This window comes from Aulostomus chinensis, chromosome 4, assembly GCF_037954235.1.
Source record: "Aulostomus chinensis isolate RoL2024-O1b breed Wild chromosome 4, RoL_Achi_v1.0, whole genome shotgun sequence".
NCBI lineage: Eukaryota > Metazoa > Chordata > Actinopteri > Syngnathiformes > Aulostomidae > Aulostomus > Aulostomus chinensis.
Window position 1 is genome coordinate 30,001,957 of NC_141323.1, and position 13,062 is coordinate 30,015,018.

The following is a 13,062-nucleotide window of genomic DNA, read 5'->3' on the forward strand; positions in this document are numbered from 1 at the left end:
CAAGTGTAAAAAAATCGAAGGTACTAAATAATGTCATAAGAGAGCGAGGTCTTACTGATCCATGGAGAAGAAATAACCCTAGAGGGAAGGATTTGACTTTTTACTCAAACCCACACAGGAGTTATTCAAGGATAGATTTTTTCTGCGTTTCACAACAACATATGCATAAAGTGCTGGACTGTGGCACAGACACCATCACTATAAGTGATCATGCTCCTATTACGCTAACGGTAGATATGGGTAATGAATCTTTTTTCAAATACTGGAGACTTCATGTATCTCTGTTATCAGATGAGAGTGTGGTACAGGAACTAAAACAAAATTTAAAGGAATACTTTCAAACTAATGACAAAGGGGAAGTTTCACCTTCAATTTTATGGGACGGGGGGAAGGCAGTTATTAGAGGGAAAATAATAGAGATATCTTCCAGAATGAGAAAGGCCCGATTAAAGCAACAAAATATGTTAGAGAATAAAATTAGAGAGTTGGAATTGGAACACAAAAGAACATCAAGTAACTCAACACTTATCGAACTGAAAAAAATCAAACAACGGCTCGATGAACTATTAACTTACAAAGCAGAGGGGGCTTTAAGGTTTACGAATCAGAGATATTATGAGATGGGGAATAGAGCCAGCAGATTATTAGCATTTCAACTTAGAAAAGCCCAGGCAAATAGGACGATAAATAAAATAAGACATCCTAACTCTAAAAAATATATGATAAAGCAAACGGAGATAGCAGAAGCCTTTGCAGAATATTATAAAAATCTATATGATGACCCTGACTCGCAATCACTAGAAAATAAAACACTGGCATTCCTCAAAAGATTGCACTTACCGTCATTATTAACAGAGGAGGCATCTGAAATGGTTAGGCCAATCTCAGTACAGGAAATAGCTAATACAATTAAGGTACTTAAAAATAATAAATCCCCTGGCACGGATGGGCTCTCGGGAGAATTTTATACGTGTTTTGCGAAGGAGATTACACCAGCCCTTTTCAAAGGATTTAATTATGCCCTGACATCAGGTGACCCAGCAACATCTTGGTCAGAAGCCATTATCTCAGTCATACATAAAGAAGGAAAGGACCCAACCACATGTGAAGGATACAGGCCTGTCAGCTTGTTATGTAGTGATCTGAAGATATTGACTCATATTTTAGCACATAGGATACAGATATATATAACAAAATTAATCAAACCAGATCAGACAGGGTTCATCCCTGGTAGACAAGGAGCTAACAATATTAGGAGAACATTAAATCTTATATCATGTACTAAAAACAACAGACAACCCGCTTTGATGCTCAGTTTAGATGCACAAAAGGCATTTGACCAGGTAAAATGGAGCTTCCTATATCGGACATTAGAAGTTTTTGGGTTTCATTCAACATTTATAGATTGGGTAAAATTGGTTTATAAAAACCCCAAATCACGGATTAGAGTTAACGGATGCTGTTCAGATTTCTTTCCCCTCAAAAGAGGGGTCAGACAAGGGGATTGTCTGAGTCCATTGCTGTTGGCATTAAGTATTGAACCATTAGCCGAATCAATAAGACAAAATAAGGATATTAAGGGAATAAGAGATGAAGGGGGAGTGGAGCATAAAATATCTTTATTTGCTGACGATATATGAACATATCTAAGTGAACCCTCCTTAACTATACCAGCTTTATTGAACAATCTGAATGAATATGGAGAATTATCAGGTTATTTAACTAATGAATCTAAGTCAGTAGCAATGATGCTTTCAGGCAAATATCCAACTGAATTAGAGGGAAAGTTCAATTTCAAATGGACCACCACAGGGTTTAGATATCTTGGCATCATTATTACTCCCATTATATCACAGCTATTAAAAGAAAATTATGGAAAACTGATTACAGAAATAAAGAAGGATTTGGCCAGATGGGAGATATTGCCCCTGTCAATGGTGGGAAGAATCGAAACAGTGAGAATGAACATTGTACCCAGATTGTTGTTTCTGTTCGAGTCACTGCCAATTATGGTCTCTAGTTCAACTTTTAAGATGTTAGACAAAATCATATCTAAATTTGTTTGGCAAAATAAAAAAGCTAGAATCAAATACAAAATCCTTCTTTGCCCAAAAGAGAAGGGAGGGTTAAATTTACCTGGTCTAAAAAATTATTATTGGGCAGCACAACTTAGAGCGATTATTACGTGGATCACGAAGGAGACAGACACAATGTGGGTGGGAATGGAACAAAATTCCTGTCAGAAAACACCTTTGGAGGTACTCCCGTTTTTGAAAGAGAAGATGCAGAAAAAAGAGGGGATGCGAAATGACTGGATTAGGGTAACAATAAAAGTATGGTCAATAGTGCGAAAAAAACTGAAAATATCTAAGTCAATAAGTAGAATCACCAAAATAGCAGGAAATCCAGACTTTTTACCATCTGTTATGGATGCAGGGTACAACAAATGGAGAAGTAAGGGGTTAATTTATATTGCACAAGTTTTCAATGGACAGTATATGAAGTCGTTTGAGCAACTTAAAAAAGAGTTTAACTTACCGAACCATGACTTCAACAAATTTCTACAATTAAGACACTACCTTCAGAAGCACAGAGAGTGGGAAAATATTTGTAGAACACCATCTAAGCTGGAGGAATTGCTGTTGTCGTATTTGGAGGGGGAGACTAAAAAGGGGTTAATATCAAAAATCGATAGAGTACTACAACATGAATGTAAGGACAACAATTTGGATGTTAAGGAAAAATGGGAATTAGAAACAAATACTATTATACCAGATGAAAATTGGGAGGAAACATTCAGAGCAGGACACAAATTAACAAGCAGCCCAATGTGGAGGGAGTTTGACTGGAAGGTGAAGATGAGATATTTCAACACTCCATCTAAGACTTCAAAATATAGCAACACATCTGAACTGTGTTGGAGAGGATGTCAGTTAATAGGAGATTTTACGCACATATTCTGGGATTGCCCACAGCTGTTGAACTTCTGGGAGAATGGTCGGAAGGAGATTGGGCAAATTTTGGACGTTAATTTTGCTTTGGACGCAGCAATGTTTATCCTCGGCATACCACCTGAGAATCTGACAGACAGAAACCTGATTGCTTTGTGGAGGATTTTGATTCTGATCGCTAAAAAGACAATAACAGCCTGCTTGCTAAAGCCAGAACCTCCAAACATATCACAATGGAGGAATAGAGTAAAAAATGTATACATCATGGAAAAAATCACAGCAAGGTTACAGCTGAAAACAGGACAGTTTGCTGAAAGATGGGCACCAGTGAAAACAGTATTGGAATTATAAACATCAACATTTTTTTTTTAATTTTATTTATTTATTTTTTCATGTGTATCTTGGAAAAAGTATCTGAACACTTGTCTGGGATATTTGTCTGCGCATCTCTGTCATGTTCTATCTGTGCTGTATGTATGTTAAATAAAAAATAAGTAAAAAAAAAAAAAGCCTCACAGTAATTCAATAATCTAGGAGTAGAAACCAGAGTCACTTGGGACAAGAATGGGATTCAAACCCACGCTTGCAGAGCACAATGGATTAGCAGTCCATCGCCTTAACCACTCGGCCACCTCGTCTGCTGACAGCAACCCAGACTTTTTCATCCAAGGAAACAAGCATCCTATCACTGTCCTATGCAGAGTTTCTATAAAAAAAAAAGTGAGACAACCCCAAGATTTTCTTTTTCCTCTTGTTGGATTTTGCCACAGAGAATCAGAGACAATCAAAAGCTTGTTGGACTTTAACGTTGGAGGACTGAACAAGTCATGACATCATCAGTTTTACCTTCACAGGTGCTTCATTTACTTTACTTTCAATTTTACAGAGGTAGAACCTGAAATCAAAGCTGTCCATCGAAAGAAGTGAAAGCTTCCCAGGCTGTGATGTTCTTGTCTACAAACTCTGTCTTGTATGGAGCTTCAATCTTTAATAAAAAGAATAAAAAGAAGATAACATTTGTTGTGATTTGGCGCTTTAAAAATAAAACTTACGACTTACATGGAAACTGTCGGGGGGGTTGGAGCCTCCATCAGGTATGTGTTTGATGTCTGAATTCTGTCTCTGATGTCTGAATTCTGTCTTTGATCTCTGGGTTCTGAGCATTGATCTCCTGCTTCAGTCTTTGATCTCTGACTGATCCTAAACTAATCAAAGGATCACATCAGCATATTGGTCCAGTCTACAGATGGTGATTTTACCTATTTGAAGCCTTATTTTGTGTTTGATGGACATTTTTAAAATCATTAATGACTTTTTGACTGAACATCCTGGACACTGTGGTGCCTGATGAGGAGACAACTTGGGTACAAAGTTGAAGAGCAGGGTTTTTGGAGAAGGGATATTTTTGCAGTGTTCCAAGTCAATAATAACTGTGGCAAAATGTCATCATTTTTCAAAACGTCCTCACGAAGATGGTTTGAAATTCTGTCTCTCCCTCATCCTCAGCTTCTACAGCCCTTTAAAGAAAACCTTTGACTCGTGGATCTAAAAAGATCAGATGTTGTCTCCTCCAGAACATCAACACTTTAACGTTGTTGGCAGGACTCCAACCTGAGCAGGGAGACCCCAATGGATTTCTAGTCCATCGCCTTCACCACTCGGCCACAACAACCACATTCACATACACATTTGTAAAAGATTCACATTGACACAATTCTTTAAAATTGTGTCACAAGCCCATTTGTGTGAGGTGCTATTTTCTCTTTTTCAGCATTCCTTTGTTTCCAGGTCTCTAATAAGTGCAGAATTACAAAGACAAGCAAGCTTGATCCATCCTGGGCAGGTGATAGGAGCCATTGACCACTGGCCAGAGACCCTGGCACAGACATTGGGGATGGTGATAGAGAGCATTTCTAAAATTATATTCTACATTTATAGAATTCTACAATCCTACAATTTCATTGAGCAGACGCTTTTGTCCAAAGCCACTTGCATATTTTTTTGGTGAGTTTGGCTCCTGAGCTCAAGACAGTTGTGACTCATAAAGGACAGCTTCAAATGCAGCTGTGAAGCCTCATTGTCAGCTGGGAGGAACGACAGGTGTCTCCCTCTAGTGGCTCCTCACAGCAACAAGAGCCTCCTTTCATTCACATGCATACATCACATGGACCCACCTGATCCATGTCAGCCTTGTTGGAGCACAAAGAGGTGGATCAGAGGAATCAGTGGATCAAGACTCAGGTGTCAGATGCAGAATCTCTTTATTCACAATGGAGTCAGAGAAATCTTCCAACGTGAGAGAACGTGACAGACCATTTTATACCAAAGACAGGCTGTGTGTGTGTGTGTGTGTGTGTGTGTGTGTGTGTGTGTCCCTACTGACTGGAAACTGAATAATAACCAGACTAACTTTTGTTATTGACCAAGTCTGGGTGACTCACTAAATTCATCACTGAAGTGATTATTTAATTAATAAACAAAACATTTGTCCAAAAGTCATGTTCAAATTAATGTAAAATCTGAGCAACGAGGGTTTGAAAATGTTCAAATGAGCCAAAACAATGTCCTGGGATCCAACCAGGGACCTTTAGATCCACACCAATCTTCCCTGACCTCATAGAAACTGGAACATTTCAACAAATAAATTCAAATTCAACTAAGCAGCAAATCTAGAACAGTCAGAGCACTTGCTAATTCCCCTGTTAGCTCCAGATCAGACAATGCAGGCTCACCTTCACGCTTGGTTGGACAACCGTCACCAGTTGAAGCTTCTCTGGTTCAACAAACTCTGGGGACTCAAGACACAAGTCAGCACCGGTGCAGGTCCAGATCCAGATGTTAGCTGATGGGGACAATGGCTTAAGGGAGCTCCAGGTAGCTGGTTTGAACTGGTCCCTCATCTCTGTGAGTAGAGTTGGAGGAGTTGATGGCCTCCTTCATCTTCTTGTTGGAGATGTTTGCTAAACTCAGCACCACCATTGATCAGAGGAAAGTCCACTTGTCAGCTGGACACTGGAGTTTCTAGTGACCTGCAGGATCTTAGTTGTGGTGGCAGCAGGCCTGTTCCAAGAGCTTTGCTCACATTCATGATCAGGCTTCATAATGGTTCTGGACCACTGAGTGATAGGAGCTGATCCTGGGGCAGCAGAAGACAAATATAGAGAAGAAAAGACAAAAGACAGAGAGAAAGGAGGGAGAGAATGACAAAAAGATGGGAACAAGATGAGGGTGAAAGACAAGCAGAGAAAGACAGAGGGACAGGGGGATGGAAGACAGACACACAACCAACAACAGCAACAGCAGCAATAATAGTATTGATATTGTCCTGTTATTGATGTTTTCATGTGAAAGTGGCATATTTAAGATAAAGACACTGTTAGAACAGAAAGATCCAGAAAACCCACCAACAAGAGGTGTGTCTGATACAGATGTGGAATTATTGGCTCTCACAATGTTGAGGCAACTGGGAAGAAGACAAACAAAAAAGGCTTGTGTGATTCAGACATTCATCAAAAATGGTCCTGTAGAACTGTTCAATGTGTCATGACTTCAGAAGCTCAAATCCTCTCTCAGGTCTAGTGAGAGTGGAAGAGATTATAAAATGAGAGAAGCAGGGCCCTCACTCAGAGCTGAAACAGCTCAGTTAGGAGAGCGTTAGACTGAAGATCTAAAGGTCCCTGGTCCGATCCCAGGTTTCAGCAGAGGAACAGCATTGACTTTACTTTCCAGTGGAGGAACTGCAGACATGAAGGAAACTAACATCTTGTCCTGTGCATTCTGATGACATTCAAGACATTTTTGGAGCCTCTTGTAGGATTTTGCCACAGAGAATCAGAGCCAATCAAAAGCATGGTGGACTTTAACATGGAGGATTGAACAAGTCAAGAAAGCAGCAGTTTGACCTTCACAGGTGTTTCTTTTCCTGTCTAAATGCTGAAGGAAGAGCCTGAGTAGCTCAGACAGTAGAGCATCAGACTTTTAATCTGAGGGTCCAGGGTTCAAGTCCCTGTTCAGGTGCTGTGGATGTTCCAGTGTTTAACAACATGGTACTGGATGAAGTTCAGTGTTGAACAAACTGTCATCATCAAAAGTAGAAGTGTTCTTGTCTTGCCACTGTGAGACTGTCGCTGGAAAAGTGACTAATAATAATTTCATGTGCCATGCAATTAACAAAAGACCACAAATAACACTGGTCAAGTTAATTTTATTGATATTGCACCAAATCACAAAAAAAGTTATCCCATGACACTTTAAAGGTAGAGCAGGTCCAGCACCAAACTCCTTTAATGAATCTACACCCAACAATTCTCCATCAGCAAGCACATCCTGCAAAAACGGTGACAAAAACCTTCCTTTTAACAGGCAGGAACATCGAGCAGTTCCAGGCTCAATGGGGACGGCCTTCTGCTTTGACCGGTTGGGGGGAAAGAGAGCAGGAGAGCGGGGCAGAGACAAAGACAGATAATGGAGGAAGACAGATATGTAGAAGGAAAGAGAGGGACAGAGATAAAGAGAGAGAGACACTGATGGACAGACGGTGATGTGAGCAGGTGGAGCTACAGGTGGCAGATTGAGCCTCTTCACATTTGCTGCCTCCTCCAGCAGCACCCAGGTCTGGCATGAGGGGAGCCTGAAGGCTTCAGAGAAGGAGACAAGTCAGTAATACGTATGAGTATAATTTATGTATGACACATATAGGAGGACAGAGAGGAGGAGAGAGAAGCCAAGTGCACTGCATCTGCCATCTGTCTACTTCAAATTAACCACTGCATGACATTCCATTCCAAAGCTGCGGAAAGGCGCTTCAAGAAAAGGTGTGTGAGGGAAGCTCGCTCATGCTGGTCCCCAAACACTCAAAGCTGCCCTTTCCTCACAAAGAAACAAAAAAGCTTACAGCACCTGGTATTCCCAGGCGGTCTCCCATCCAAGGACTAACCAGGCCCGACCCTGCTTAGCTTCCGAGATCAGACGAGATCGGGCGTGTTCAGAATGGGATGGCCGTAAGCCCTTGACTCTGACACACATGGGCTCTACATCCATTTCACTCACTTTACAACCTCAGAACAAAAGTGATGCGCAACAGCCTCAGGGTCTTTTCACACACCAAATAGCTGTCCTGTCAATCAAAGAAAAGAATGTTGATGTCATCTAGAGAAAAGTACTGCATCTGCCATCTGTCTACTTCAAATTCCACGCTGCATGACATTCCATTCCAAAGCTGCAGAAAGGCGCTTCAAGAAAAGGTGTGTGAGGGAAGCTCGCTCATGCTGGTCCCCAAAGACTCAAAGCTGCCCTTTCCTCAAGCTGAAGTCAAAAGAATTGCAAATTAATCCTTCACAGGTACTTGTTCACAGAGATGGATGAAATAAAAATTGAATATATTCTCGTATTATAAAAATACAATGTAAATTATTAACAATGAGTAAGAGGATTTTCAAAACAAAACAAACAGTGTCTTTCTTGGTTCTGAGCTTTCGTTTCACTGAAAATAAAAATCTTTTTTTGTTAGATAGTTTTACATAAAATACCCTCAATTCATCCTTAACACCTCAATTGTAAGGAAAAAACAGTTTCCTCTACAAAAGATAACCCTTTTTTTTTTTTAATTATACATCATATTTAATCCCGTTCAGAATCCTTAAGTTACTTTCTAAAACGGTATTCTTTAATTTACAACAACTAAAACTCAATATTTTACCTGTGGGCACACACACATTCATATGAAAAACCTTAAATTTGATTTTTACCTGTTTCAGGCCTGTTTATTGAAGCTCGTGTGCGGTCGGGGCTTCACAACTGTAATGGCCGCTTCACTCGCAGCTGAGCACACAATAAAAGCAAGTGCATGTGTATGTTAGTCCTCACAAATCCAGGGTTTTATTAGAAGGGGGAGAACGGGAATGGAGGATGAGAGTCTGAATGGTAATGGCAATGGCGGTGGCAGTCACAATCCAAACACTCACAAGCAATGGCGGGACAGTGAAAGTCACGAAGAAGAAAACACAGCAGGACAGGGCACAGCAGAACAGCAGAGCCATCGGATGGAAACCCGTCTCTCTCTCTCCAATGTCCGTCTCCTTCAAGCATATTATCTTAATTTAGCCACAATTATCAAACATTATCTCGTGTCGAATTAGCATTACCTTTACTTTAGCTCCAAAAATATTACAACGCTAAAGCTACGATTTGCATGCACATTAGCACGGAATGCTATCCCTAGCTAGCACGTCGCTAACCATGTACACATCCAGTCTCTTTTCACTATAACAGTTAGATAAAGCGCAAATACAGGCATAAATATTCACCTCTCGAAGGTCACACAGAAGTTTACATCATGACCACCAGTCGTCGACCTCCAAAATAAACTTAAATGCTCTCCACACAAACGATGCCTCCCCTCTTAACTCTCTGATCATTGCCTCTGTTTCTCTCCCCATGCGCGCTAACTACTCACCTCACAAACCTGCGCCACTAGTCCCACCCCTTACACAGTAACTTTCCTCTCATTGGCTTTTGCGGTCTTAATACACCCAAAGATAAGACAGGAATGAAATGATTGACAGGTAACAATTGAGGTTACATATAAACACGGCTTCTTCCCCTCTCCTTATTCTCAGATCACTGATCTTTTCCAGACTCAGACTCGTTACATATTATATTTATGCTTTCAACCTGCTCACATTATAACCAATTTTAACGATTATGAACTCTATTTATTTTTGAACTTTTTAACACATCTTTTATGCTTTTTATGCGATGTAATTTATTTGATTTTTTTACAGGGCTACATGTTGTATGATAACAAGAGTGTATATTGTTTACAATGTGTCACAGTCAATGGGTGGCACGGTGGTACCGTGGTTAACAGTGTCACCTCAAAGCAAGTTCAAGTCCTGGCTCGAGCACAGGTTCTTTCTGTGTGGTGTGTGCATGTTCTCCCCGTGTCTGCATGGGTTGTCTGTCTATTTGTGTTGGCCCTGCAATGGACTGGCTACCTGTCCAGGGTGAAACCTGCCTCTCACCTGAAAGCCACTGGGAAAGGCTCCAGCCTCCCCCTGCAACCCTTAACAGAAATAAGCTGGGATGCATGGAAGTATAGAAAGCGGATACAATGAAGCGCATACAAATTTTTCGAATGCATGAAAAAGTCTCACCTTTTGTTTTTTTCATATTGGTTAGTTTGGAAGCATGGAATTTCTGACAAAGCCTAAGTTTGTATTGTTTATTCACTGATTTTTCTGACAATTTACAAACAAAGCTTTCAAAACTGAGAGGACAAGCAGTGGTGTTTAAGATCAACACCCAACATGGGGCTTGAACCAACAACCCTGAGACTAAGAGTCTCATGCTCAACTGACTGAGCTAATCAGGGTACGTCAGTGTAAGTCCCATAGCATGAAGCGGTCAGAGTGAGAGAGTCACAGTCCTGTGAGTGATCACCCACCCATCTATCCATCCATCCATCTATCCATCCGTCCATCCATCCATCCATCCATCCATTTTTTCCGCTTATCCTGTTAAGGGTCACAGGGTGGGGCTGGAGCCTATCCCAGAGGGGACATTACCTTGGACAGGTCAGTGGTCCATCGCAGTCCACCGCAGCCAACAAATATTGACAGACAACCATTCACACTCACAGCCATACCTACGGTCAATTTAGAGTTGCATTTCCATTTGCATGTCTTTGGACTGTGGAAGGAAGCTGGAGTACCTGGAGAGAACCAGCACAGGGAAAACATGCAGACACTCTCAGGATTTATTCCAATGAAGCGCCTAAAAAAGGAGTGTTGGAACTCACTCAGATGAATGAGACATTATAAGCCATCAAATATATACATGTAGATGTAGTGTTGGAGATCCAAGAAAACAGGGAGAAAAGAGAAGAGAAGAAGAAGAAGAAGAAGAAAACAGCTTCTTTGACCAGATAACATAGTTGTCTATTTCAATGTTTGAGGTCTGAAAAAATAACTGATTAACTGTGAAATGTGATGGACAGGCAAGTACTTACTAGGATCAGGGCAGCTGGAAAATAGGCTCCTGCATCTGTAGGCAATATCAGAGACAAAGAAAAATCAACACAAATGAGCAGTCACTTGAACGATGCTAAAACCACTCTTTTTTAAACAAATACAACCACAGCTTCTGCTCTATGGCCTTAACTACACTGTAATCATGCCATCAGACAGACTCATGCCAGAGCAGTAGCCTAGCACAAGATGGAGGAACGTAATTGCATGTAAACACAGTCAGTGTGCACTCATCTTAATATGAACCGACTTAACTGTTGTGTGACACATATATTGCGTGTACTGTAAAATGGTTCAGACTATCAGAAAGCTTCATGAATTCACAGGCAAAATACAGATGTCGCACACATTAATTTGTGGAGGCTCGAGATGTAAAAAGTAAAGTCGACTCTCTGTGTTTTTTGGATTAATTTGCAAGCATTTTCAACATTTTGGCTAGCTGCTAAATCTGGCTAGCATGATGTGCACCGAGTGTAATTATCAATGCAAATGTGGCAGGATGAGAGGTCCCACCCTAGCAGTGAGACTGGTTGGTGATGCCTGACTTGGCTTGTACCATCATTAGCCAACCAGTGTGTGGCGCTGCTCTATAAATAGGGGCAGCATCTACCTGGTCAATCTCTTGCTCTTGGGGTCCGTGGTCCTCCCACTTCCTGGTCACATCGCTTCCGCCTCTGATCGCCTCACGCCTGCCTTCTCGCCACCGTCTGTGCTGGTATGTAGTAGTAGCTCCCTGTAGCTCGTGTTGCATGCTGATCATGCACGTTTTTCATATTCACGTGTTTAATTGTAGGCGTCCGGCTTTTGGGACACAGTCCCTTAATCGCCGCTAGTGGGGAAACCCCCCCCCCCCGATCTGACGTGCAGAGGCTGTTTGCCACAGCATACTAGCTGTGAAACCCTTTGCTGTGCATGCGTGCGATCTACACCTGATTGGCACAGCTGGTGAGCCGTGACACTGAGGAAGAACTAGCTGCTGCTTTGCTACCGGGCGCTGTCTTGCCAGACTACCCTGCTTTGCTAGATGCTCCTGCTTTGCTGTGGCTGCTGTTTTGCTACAGACTACCCTGCTTTGCTGTGGCTGCTGTTTTGCTACAGACTACCGTGCTTTGCTGTGGCTGCTGTTTTGCTACAGACTACCCTGCTTTGCTGTGGCTGCTGTTTTGCTACAGACTACCCTGCTTTGCTGTGGCTGCTGTTTTGCTACAGACTACCCTGCTTTGCTCTGGCTGCTGTTTTGCTGCAGACTACCCTGCTTTGCTCTGGCTGCTGTTTTGCTGCAGACTACCCTGCTTTGCTCTGGCTGCTGTTTTGCTGCAGACTACCCTGCTTTGCTTCTGGCTGTTTTGCTACAGACTACCCTGCTTTGCTTCTGGCTGTTTTGCTACAGACTACCCTGCTTTGCTTCTGGCTGTTTTGCTACAGACTACCCTGCTTTGCTCTGGCTGCTGTTTTGCTACAGACTACCCTGCTTTGCTCTGGCTGCTGTTTTGCTACAGACTACCCTGCTTTGCTCTGGCTGCTGTTTTGCTACAGACTACCCTGCTTTGCTCTGGCTGCTGTTTTGCTACAGACTACCCTGCTTTGCTCTGGCTACTGTTTTGCTACAGACTACCCTGCTTTGCTCTGGCTACTGTTTTGCTACAGACTACCCTGCCTTGCGCTGGCTACTGTTTTGCTACAGACTGTCCTGCTTTGTTACAGGCTCCTGCTCTATTAGCCTGCTCTGCTACTAGCCTGTTCTGCGACCTACTGGCCATCTACACATGTTTTGCTTGTTTGTTTGTTCACTGTTTACTGTGTTCACTGGAGTGCTCTGCTTCTGTGTTAATGAATTGGAATCTGCTGTGTGTTGAACTGGAGGTTGTTTCAGTAATTCACCTTGTTTAACCAGAGTCTGCCAGATCCTGATGTCTACCGTGTGGCGCCACTGAACTGTCCTTCATGGTGCTCTGAAGGTTTGGATCTGCATTGTTTCCCATTCCTCTGCTTGGGCTTCAGGGTGTACCAAGCTGCTGGACGGCTATCCGTTAGCTCCCTGGTCTAGCAATGGAGAAATGAACTCGTTTCTGGTTATTTTGGGT

The 13,062-nt window shown here is 42.0% G+C and overlaps 1 non-coding gene across 1 annotated transcript; it reads right to left on the bottom strand.

Moving 5' to 3' along the window:
• Positions 1–7,838: 7,838 nt before the first annotated feature.
• On the bottom strand, positions 7,839–7,957 carry LOC147266084 (5S ribosomal RNA). The gene has a single exon (XR_015114574.1). It is a non-coding gene; the product is annotated as a 5S ribosomal RNA (ribosomal RNA).
• Positions 7,958–13,062: the final 5,105 nt, after the last annotated feature.